The sequence below is a fragment of the Prionailurus viverrinus genome, chromosome C1, assembly GCF_022837055.1.
Source record: "Prionailurus viverrinus isolate Anna chromosome C1, UM_Priviv_1.0, whole genome shotgun sequence".
NCBI lineage: Eukaryota > Metazoa > Chordata > Mammalia > Carnivora > Felidae > Prionailurus > Prionailurus viverrinus.
This window is the reverse complement of record NC_062568.1, coordinates 189,539,498-189,548,836: the sequence shown is the minus strand read 5'-3', so window position 1 is coordinate 189,548,836 and position 9,339 is coordinate 189,539,498. Positions and strand designations below refer to the sequence as shown.

Here is a 9,339-nt window from a genome sequence, read left to right as displayed (position 1 = left end):
GAATTGTAGGGGGGGAAGCCATGGACTATTTAGTAAGCCATATTATCAAAGTCACAGCTCCCTAGAGTTGTTTTTTACTCTGTCCTCAGTGCCAAATGTCCTGATCAGTGGCAGGGTCCCTTCAAGGAGGTGTGTACCTGTGGTGGGGATGAAGGGTAGAGAAGAGGCTGCCTTGTTCCTTGGGTCAGATTGTGTCCGAAGGAGACAGGGACTCCTGATTCCAGGCAGACCCAGACGGCTTTTAGTTGTTTCTCCCCACACAGCTGTCAGAATCCAAGCTTGCTGAAAAGCTCAACACTGACTGTTTGCTTGTCTTGGCACTGGCGTCCAAACAAACTCTGCCTCAGCTCAAAGCTGCCACCATCAGTGCTTTGGCAGAAAGCTGACCTCTCATAAATGCCATTGAACTTTGCAATGGCCCCATTCCTTTCCTACTGGGTTTTCTTCCCTCCTGGATCCATCACCCTTGAATCGAGGGACTAAAGCAATTCCTCCTACTTTTTTTTTTTTTTCTTGTGTCTCCACTTGGTGGAGACTGAGTAGTGACTCAGGGGGATGGCACGAGAGAAAGAAGGATTCTTACTCATTTTTCACTCATTCAGTAAACATTTATGATTCCTTGTGCTAGGCTGTTTGTCAGGCACTAGGATCATGGAGATGAAAAACAGAGCCTAATGAGGGTTGCAGACAGGAAAGCAGGTCATTGGGATACTAGGTGACAAAGACATGGACAGGCCAGAGGAGGGCAATGGCAAGCCTTGCTCGGAGTAGTCAGGGATGGCTTTCCGAGGAAGAGCCCTTTGAGCTGGGTCTCAAATGAGGAGTAGAGTAGGGAGTCGACACTTGTCAGTAGGGGAAAGGGCAGAGGGAGTCTGGAGGAAAGGCATAGGAGTACAAACACAGGATCAGTCTGACAAGTGTGGACAGCAGCGTGTGACAAGAGTGGAGAATGTCCGAAAGGATGCGAGAGAGAAGAGAGAATGGAAAGCCTCTGTGTTATGACTCCATGGGATGCAAGGAAGAGAAACCCAACATGAACTAGCTGATGCTAAAAGAGGAGGTTGACTCAGGCAATCCTTTGAGACAAGTACTACAGCAAAGGGGCCCAAGGACCCACTGCAGCCAGGGAACCACCTGCACTCCTCCATCATTCATCTTTGCTTCTCTGCCTGGAAGCTCCTCCCCCTCCTCTTCCTCTTCCTCCTCCTTGTAACTGTGGTAAAGTATACATTACATAAAATCTACCATTTTTACCAATTTTTTAGTGTTTCTTTTTGAGAGAGAGAGAGCGAACGAGCATGGTGGAGGGGAAGAGAGAGAGAGGGAGACAGAGGATCTGAAGGGGGCTTCAAGATGACAGCAGAGAGCCCGATGCGGGGCTCGGACTCTCAAACCGTGAGATCATGACCTGAGCCAAAGTCGGACACTTAATGGACTAAGCCACCGAGCTGCCCTGCATTTTTACCAGTTTTATGTGTGCAGTTAGTGACATTAACTATATTCACGTTGTTTGTGCAACTTTTGTTACCATGCATCTCCAGAACTTTTTTATCTCTCAAACTGAAACCCTGTACCTATTAAACAGTAACCCTCTCATCTCCCTACTGTGGCTTTTCAGACCACTTTCCTCTCTAGGCTGGAACTGTGCCCAACAGCAATCTCCAGCTCATGCCTTCTAGCTCCCTCACCAGAGAGATGAGAAATTCTCTTCCCTTTGTTCCAAATCCCCAAAATCCCGCAGGAGGATTCTGACTGACCAGGCTTGGTCACATGCTCACTCACACCCTTGATCGTAGGGAATGGGATGCCATGATTGATGGTTCCCACCTGGAGCATATGTTAGCCCAGGGGAAGAGCAATTCTTGTTTTCCGAAGAAGGGAGGGGCCAAAAGTGACCAGGTGAAATATGAAACGTTCACCAGAGATAGGTTGGGGCCAGGTCACCAGGAGCCTTGAACACCAGGCTGAGGACCTCAGCTTTTATTCTGTTATGCAGCGGGGCATTGTGGGAACATTTTGATCAAGGAGAGCGATATGTACAATGAGGTTGGTCTGCGAAATCAGCTCTTTCTTGAGCCTCTATTTTTGACCTTTCTCTTGCCTTTCAAGGTTGCTCTGAAAGGTAATTTTTATTCAGATGTCACCTGAATACCAACTGGGCCCCAGCTCCTTCCCCTGGCCTCAGAAGTGACCCCTACTTCTTATGACCCCTACTTTTGACAGTCCAATCTGGGTCACCTCCTGTCTCCTGGGTTTCCTGGCCTCTCCATTCCCCTAGACGTTCTCCTGCCCCTGACCTGTCCTCCAACCCCCCAAGTCCAGTTCACCTCTAAAATGTTTCTAGAACCTCTCTTGGCTTCAGGCCTCATTATTTCTCTTGCCTGGACTTTGGCCCCAGCTCCTCAGTTGGACTCTTTTGTAAAGCCACCAACTCATGCCATTCCCTTCTACAGTTCCCACTGTCAGCCTCATCTCCTTCCATGCCTCTTAGAATTGAGCTATTTGACCTTTTTTTCCTAAGTAATCTCTACACTCAACATGGGGCTGGAACTCACAACCTGGAGAGCAACAGCCACAGGCTCTACCGACTGAGCCGGCCAAGCGCCCCTTAAAAATATGGGAGGCTTGGGGCGCCTGGGTGGCGCAGTCGGTTAAGCGTCCGACTTCAGCCAGGTCACGATCTCGCGGACCGTGAGTTCGAGCCCCGCGTCAGGCTCTGGGCTGATGGCTCAGAGCCTGGAGCCTGTTTCCGATTCTGTGTCTCCCTCTCTCTCTGCCCCTCCCCCGTTCATGCTCTGTCTCTCTCTGTCCCAAAAATAAATAAAAACGTTGAAAAAAAAAAAATATGGGAGGCTTCATGAATTTGTATGACATCCTTGTGCAAGCGGCCATCTAATCTTCTCTGTGCCATTCCAATTTTAGTATATATGCTGCCAAAACGAGCACCATTTGGCCTTCTTGATGCTATCTAGGCATGCCCAGAATTACCAAGTTTTGCTTCCTTTGCAGATGCTGGTCCCTCTGCCTCTTAAGCCCTTCCTGTCTCTCTTCACTTGGTGTAATGGCATGCATACTTCCAGGCTCATTTCCATGGTCACAGCCCCCCTTTCTACAGTCAGCCCCACCACCCTCCCACCTTTGTGTCCCCAGGGCACGGTGTAGATAACTCTAGTATCACACCTATTACTAGGATGACCATATAATTTACTGTCCAAGCCCAGGACACTTTGAGAACGAACGGGGACACTATTATTTTTTCTTATTTAATGTTTATTCATTTTTGAGAGAGAGAGTGCGTGCACTCAGGGGCAGGGAGGGTCAGAGAGAGAGGGGAACAGAGGACCCGAATCAGACTCTGTGCTGACAGCAGAGAGCCTGATGTGGGGCTTGAACTCACAAACCACGAGACCATGACCTGAGCCAAAGTCAGATACTTAGCCAACCGAGCCTCCCAGGATCCTCAGGAATGCTATTATTATTATTATTTTTTAATGTTTAATTATTTTTGAGAGAGACAGAGCGTGAGTGGGGGAGGGGCAGAGAGGAAGACAGAGAATCTGAAGCAGCCTCCGGGCTCTGAGATTTTAGCACAGAGCCTGACGTGGGGCTCCAACTCAAGAACCATGAGATCATGACCTGAGCCAAAGTCAGAAGCTCAACCAACTGAGCCACCCACGTGCCCCCAGGAACGCTATTATTAATTAACTGCCCTGGTTCAACGGGGGTCAGCTGGTCTCTTTCAGGAAAAGTAGGAGGTAGAGTCGCCCACCCATACCTGACATTGTTGTAAAACCTGGCACTTAACGTTTTCATTTGTCTTGTTCTTGTCTCTTAGATAGTATTATTATCCCCCATTTTTAAGATGAAAGGATGGAGCCTTTGAGAGAGAGGAGACTTGTGGTCACATAGCCAGAAGGAGACAGAGCTGGCCTGGGAAGCCAGATCATTAGATTCCAAACCCTGGACTCTTCTGACTCTAGAGGTCATTATATACCACCACACCTGACCCCTCCAATACCAGAGTCTTATTGTTGTTTAGGTTGGTCATGTGTGGTCCCCCTAGATGAAAGATAGAAATGGTGTCTTACTCATCTTGTGCACTGGCCTAACATAGAGAAGGCCCCAGGGCACGTTTGTTACACAGATGACTTCTTGAGGATAGAACTGTGTGTCTCACCTTAAATTCTGTTGTCCCTTCCACGGCTAGTACCTAGCACGGGACTTGCCGTGCATCTATTCATTTAATAAAAATTTATGAAGCACCTAGTATGTGCCGGTACTGTGTTGGTGATACAGTGATGAGCAAAACGACAAGGTCCTTGTTCTCATGGAGCTTACTGTTCAACAGCAATCACACAAATAAACATACAGTATAAACTGGGATAAATAAATAAGGGAAAATACCCGGTTCTGAGGTTTAAGAAATATTTTGGAGGTAAATTTAATAGGTTTCGGTCATAAATTTGATGGGGGATAGCAAGATGGACATGGCTATTGGGTTTTTGCTTAAAACAGATGGCGAAACAAAGAAGGAGCAGTTCGGGAGAGACTGCGGTCGGTTTGGATGTGCGGGACTTGAGGTGTCTGTGGGATTTCTAAATTTTTTGTTTAATGTTTCCTTATTATTTTTGAGAGAGAGACAAAGCGTGAGCAGGGGAGGAGCAGAGAGAGAGGAAGACACAGAATCCAAAGCAGGCTCCAGGCTCTGGGCTGTCAGCACAGAGCTTGACGCGGGGATCGAATTCACGAACCCCGAGACCATGACCTGAGCCCAAGTCGGAGGCTCAACCAACTGAGCAACCCAGGCACCCCCTTTAAAAAAAATTTTTTTTAATGTTTATTTATTATTTTAGAGAGAGAGAGAGAGACAAAGCGTGAGCAGGGGAGGAGCAGAGAGAAAGAGTGTCTGTGGGATTTCTATTTGAATCTTCCCCACTTCCAGCCAGGTTAACTGATTCGCCCAAAGCTGCAACATTGTGGCAAGTAACACAAACCTGCTTCAGCCAGTCCTCGCAAAGCTGGCCTCCAGGTAGCACGGTAGGAAAAGGGACAGATCGGGGAAGGCAGGAGAGACGCAGAGAAGGGATGTGTTCACTGAGACAATAATCAGACCTCCCAAGCTGCAGTGAGGATCTCGGCGAGAAGCCAGGGACCTGGCAGCGGTTAACAGGACAGAGAGCCCGGGCCCCGCCCTACCCTGCTCGGCGCTGGGCCAGAGCATCCCCTGCGAGCCCGGACACGGAGGAGGGGCTGCTCCGTGCCTGGAAATCCGAGCAGCCGGGCAGGCAGGGCTGCGGAACCGCCAATCGGGCTGCGCCTGGTGGCGGCGCCACGTGACCGGCCTCCTTCCCCCCCCCCCCCCCCCCCCCTTATCCGGCCTTCCAGGGAAGACGGGCATCCCCGCCACCCCGCCGCCCCCGCCCCTCGCGTGCCGCAGCGGCGCGGGAGGGGGCAGAGGCGAGGGGCCGGGATTCCGCCGCCGCAGTCTGCTGCGGCGCAGGGGAGCGGGGGGGGGGGGGGGGGGGGGGGGGGATAGACTAACGCGTTGCGGCCGCGGCGCCTGCAGTGTTTTGCGTCAAGGTCAGGCGTACCCGTTCCCGCACAAGGCTGTCTCCAGAGTCCCTCCCTTGCCATCGTCCCAGCCATTCCCACCGCCGCTCCTGGCCGCAGCGTCCCGGGCCCCCCTGGATCACGGCCTCAGCCTCTCGCTGGGCTTTCTGGGGGGACATTCAGAGGGATGGGAGGGTTTCAGTCCATCCCGTTCATGAGCTGCCCAGCCCCTTTTCTCATATGCACACCCCATGCCGTGTCCCTGCTCTAAACCCCACGCTGGCTCCCAGTGTCCTGTAAGAGAGCATTAAGGCCCTACAGAACCAAGCCCCAGTTTAACCCTTTACAGCCCCCTAGCCCAGAGACCCAGTTCCTCCGGACCCCTTGCCCTTCCAGGAACAGTCACCGATTGCATACTTAAGTGACTACTGTTGCCGTATCTTCTGCCTAGGGTCCCCTTTGCGAACCTAGCACATTTATGGACCCAATTTGATTGTAATAACGCAGTGGAGGGTGGAAACTGGTGCCGAAATGCCCTTTAACAAAGGTCACAAAGTTGAAAGCCTACAGGGATCAAGCAGGAGAAATAAGGCCAGTGGGTGACAGCACAAGAAAAACCTGTCTAAAGGGCAGAGACTCTGCTCTCCATTCAGGCCAACATGCTCCTTGGGAGGAATGTGGGTCCTACGATGACAGATATTACGAGTTTTCATGAAATGCCACAAATCCAGATTTTCATGTGTAATCTTTGAATTTTTAAGTGTTGATTTGATTTCTTAAGAACATCCCTGCGGGCCAGTTGCAGCTCATAGATCCTCAGCATGTGACTTCCTGTCCTAGAGAAGAGGATGGCTTTGGTTGGGAAAACACTCTGAAAAACTGTTGAGGGTGAAAGTTTGTTCTTGAAGCTCTGAGACACAGCTGCTGTGGAGGCAACAAGAAAGTGGACTAGGATTTGAATTTTTTCCTAAAACGACACTGGATGTTTTAAGCTACCGAGCACTCAAGAGAATCTACCAGAAACTGGAGGACTGGGTCTTGAAAATGGGGGAGGCAGGTCTGCAGCCAGCAGCTAGCCAGGGTCACCCACCCACCACCATCAACTACCAGGAATGATTGCAAACATTTTTTCCCTTCCTGTGGGGGCTATGAGAAGGTGGGAAAGGTACCCTGTGGTGCTTTACTCATGGGGGTGTAGTGGGTGGCTGGGTGAGGGAGAGATAGGAGGGAGAGGCAACCCTTCCAACCTCTATGGCTTCCCACCGTGGGATAATGCCCGGAATGGAAATTGGAGAGCTCCTTAGGAAGAGGGAATTGGAGACAATAGCCAAACTATGGCAGCTGTCCCAAGGCTGAAGGGCTGGGGACAATGGAAAAGGAAGCAGAAGAGAAGGCTGAGGCCATCTAGGGAACCAAGTTATTTTTAGTTCACCCTGAGGTTTTTTGTAACTATGATGTGATACCCTTCTCTGTCTCCCATCCCTGGAAACCTTCAAAAAAGCCTCCTATACTCACTGAGGCTGCCTAGATTGGGGTGTTGTGGAAATAGTGGAGGGGGCCAAGTTTTACATCTATTTTGGTATAATGTTGACCAAAGACAGTACAGGCTGAAGCAGGCGCCGGGTCAGGAGAGATCAAGTGTCCCAGGAATTTGCAGTAATCTTGAAGAGGGTTTTGCAGTGGGTGCTTGGGCTCATCTTGTGAGGATCTCAAGGGGTCAGGCGGCCCCTGGCTCACCTCTAGGTTGCGATAATGAAGAACCAGCTACAATTCACCGAGTTCTTGCTTGTGCCCCTGTGCCACACATATGCATTATGTCTGTTATCTCTGCAGTGATTGTGTGAGAGAGTCATACTCTCCTATATGAGGCATTCCTCATAGTCCCTATTTTACAGATGAAGAAATCAAGGCCCAGAGAAGTGAAGGGACTTGCCCAAAGCCACAGAGATTTAAAAAAAAAAAAAAAAAGTGGACTGGATCTGCTCTCCAACTGATTGCCCCCCCCCCCAAAGAAATTGTCCTCTTGTCTGGGGTTTTCATGGGCAGCACTTGCCGCGCAGAGTTATAAGTACCATTTTGCCTTGCATGCCTGTCCTCTCGACTCATCTGTGAGGGGACAGGAGCCATGCTGCTAATTGACGTGCCTGGCACACAGTGGGTACTGAATACATAGTAAGTCAGTTCATTTAAGGAAGGTCAAAAGCAGTGCCCTCAAGCCTCAAATCCCTGTGTCCTTGAGCCAGTCATACACCCTCTCTAGGCCTAGATGCCTTCTGTGGAATAGGAATTATATACAGACCTCACAGGATTATTGGTGGATTTACATGACACCAAGTCATAGAATTTCTGGAAATTGCCATACAACCGGCAGCTGTTGCTGCTGCTAATGATGATGATGGTGGTGGTGACTGAGGAAGGAGCAGGGAAGGAAACCAAGATCCGGAAGTTCCAGCACTGCATCAGCTCAGACGAGAAATTCTCAGGAGGGCCTGCCGGTGTGCAATTTCCAAGACTGCTGTGTCTTTATACGTTCATCATTGTTGGCAGACCTACTATGTGCCAATGCTTGGTCTCATTTCAATAAACACTCTGGTTTTCAGTGTGCTCTCGGCTGGAGCAGCTGCCCTGAGGAGAAGGCCATCCCACCTGCAAACATGGGGCATGTGTGACTCCAGGGAGCTACTTCTGCTGTGGTTCCCGGTGCTGGCAGTGGGTGGCACTGAGCATGTCTACCGGCCTGGCCACAGGGTGTGTGCCATCGGGGCTCCCAAGGGCCCCGAGTCGAGACTTTTGTGTAGCGAATGTACCAACCCTTCCTCACCACCTGTGACAGTTCTGAGCCTGCAGCACCTACAGGACTGCCTAAGGCCGCGGCCCTGGGCCAGCCTCCGCCAGCCTTCGCCATGCCTGCTGCCCTGGCTGGAAGAGGACCAGCAGTCTCCCCAGGGCCCGTGGAGCAGCAATATGCCAGCCACTGTGGCAGAACGGGGGGAACTGAGTCCAGCCAGGCTGCTGTCACCGCTCTGCAGGATGGCAGGGCGACACCTGCCAGACAGACGTGGATGAATGCAGTGCTGGAGGGGGCACCTGTCCCCCGTGATGTGTCAACACCGTGGGTAGTTACTGCTGCCAGTGTCGGGAAGGGCACGGCCCATCAGCAGATGGTGTGCTCTGTTTGCCCAAGAGAGGGACCCCCAGGGTAGCCCCGAACCCCACAACAGGAATGGACAGTGCGGTAGAGGAGGAGGTGCGGTGGCTTCGGTCAAGGGTGGATGTGCTGGAGCAGAAGCTGTAGCTGTTGCTGGCCCCACTGTACAGCCTAGCCTTGAGGGCCCTGGAGCACAGGCGGCCTGACCCCAGCAGCTTCCTGGCTCACCCCTTCCAGCAGCTGGACCGCATCGACCCTCTGAGTGAGCAGATCTCCTTCCTAGAGGAGCAGATGGGGTTCTCTTCCCGCAAGAAGGAGCTAGGACAGGCTTGGCCCAGGTCCCCGGCTTTGGCTACTGACAGCCCATGCCCACTGTGCTGGCCGGCACCCCTGCTCCCCCACCAGTGGGCCCATGGCTGAGGGAAGGTATGAAGGTCCCGTCGGGGGGCACCTCTGATCTGTGTCAGAATAAAATGACGGCTCAGGGGAAAATAAAGCTCTGTGTTATTAAGAACAGATACTCAGTTATTTTCATTTTACAAGTGAGAAAATGAGGTTAGAGAGATGATGTGACTTTCCCAAAGGGAGCACAGCTGGAAAGTGGCAGAGGCAGGATTTGAACTTGGATCTGTGTGGCTCCA

General features: G+C 51.3%; 1 non-coding gene and 1 pseudogene across 1 annotated transcript; one reads left to right on the top strand and one right to left on the bottom strand.

The window, feature by feature from the left end:
• Positions 1 to 2,839: 2,839 nt before the first annotated feature.
• On the bottom strand, positions 2,840 to 2,946 carry LOC125174186 (U6 spliceosomal RNA). Its single transcript, XR_007155314.1, has one exon. It is a non-coding gene; the product is annotated as a U6 spliceosomal RNA (small nuclear RNA).
• A 5,265-nt stretch (positions 2,947 to 8,211) lies between these two features.
• On the top strand, positions 8,212 to 9,118 carry LOC125171774 (epidermal growth factor-like protein 7; annotated as a pseudogene).
• The last annotated feature ends 221 nt before the right edge of the window (positions 9,119 to 9,339 follow it).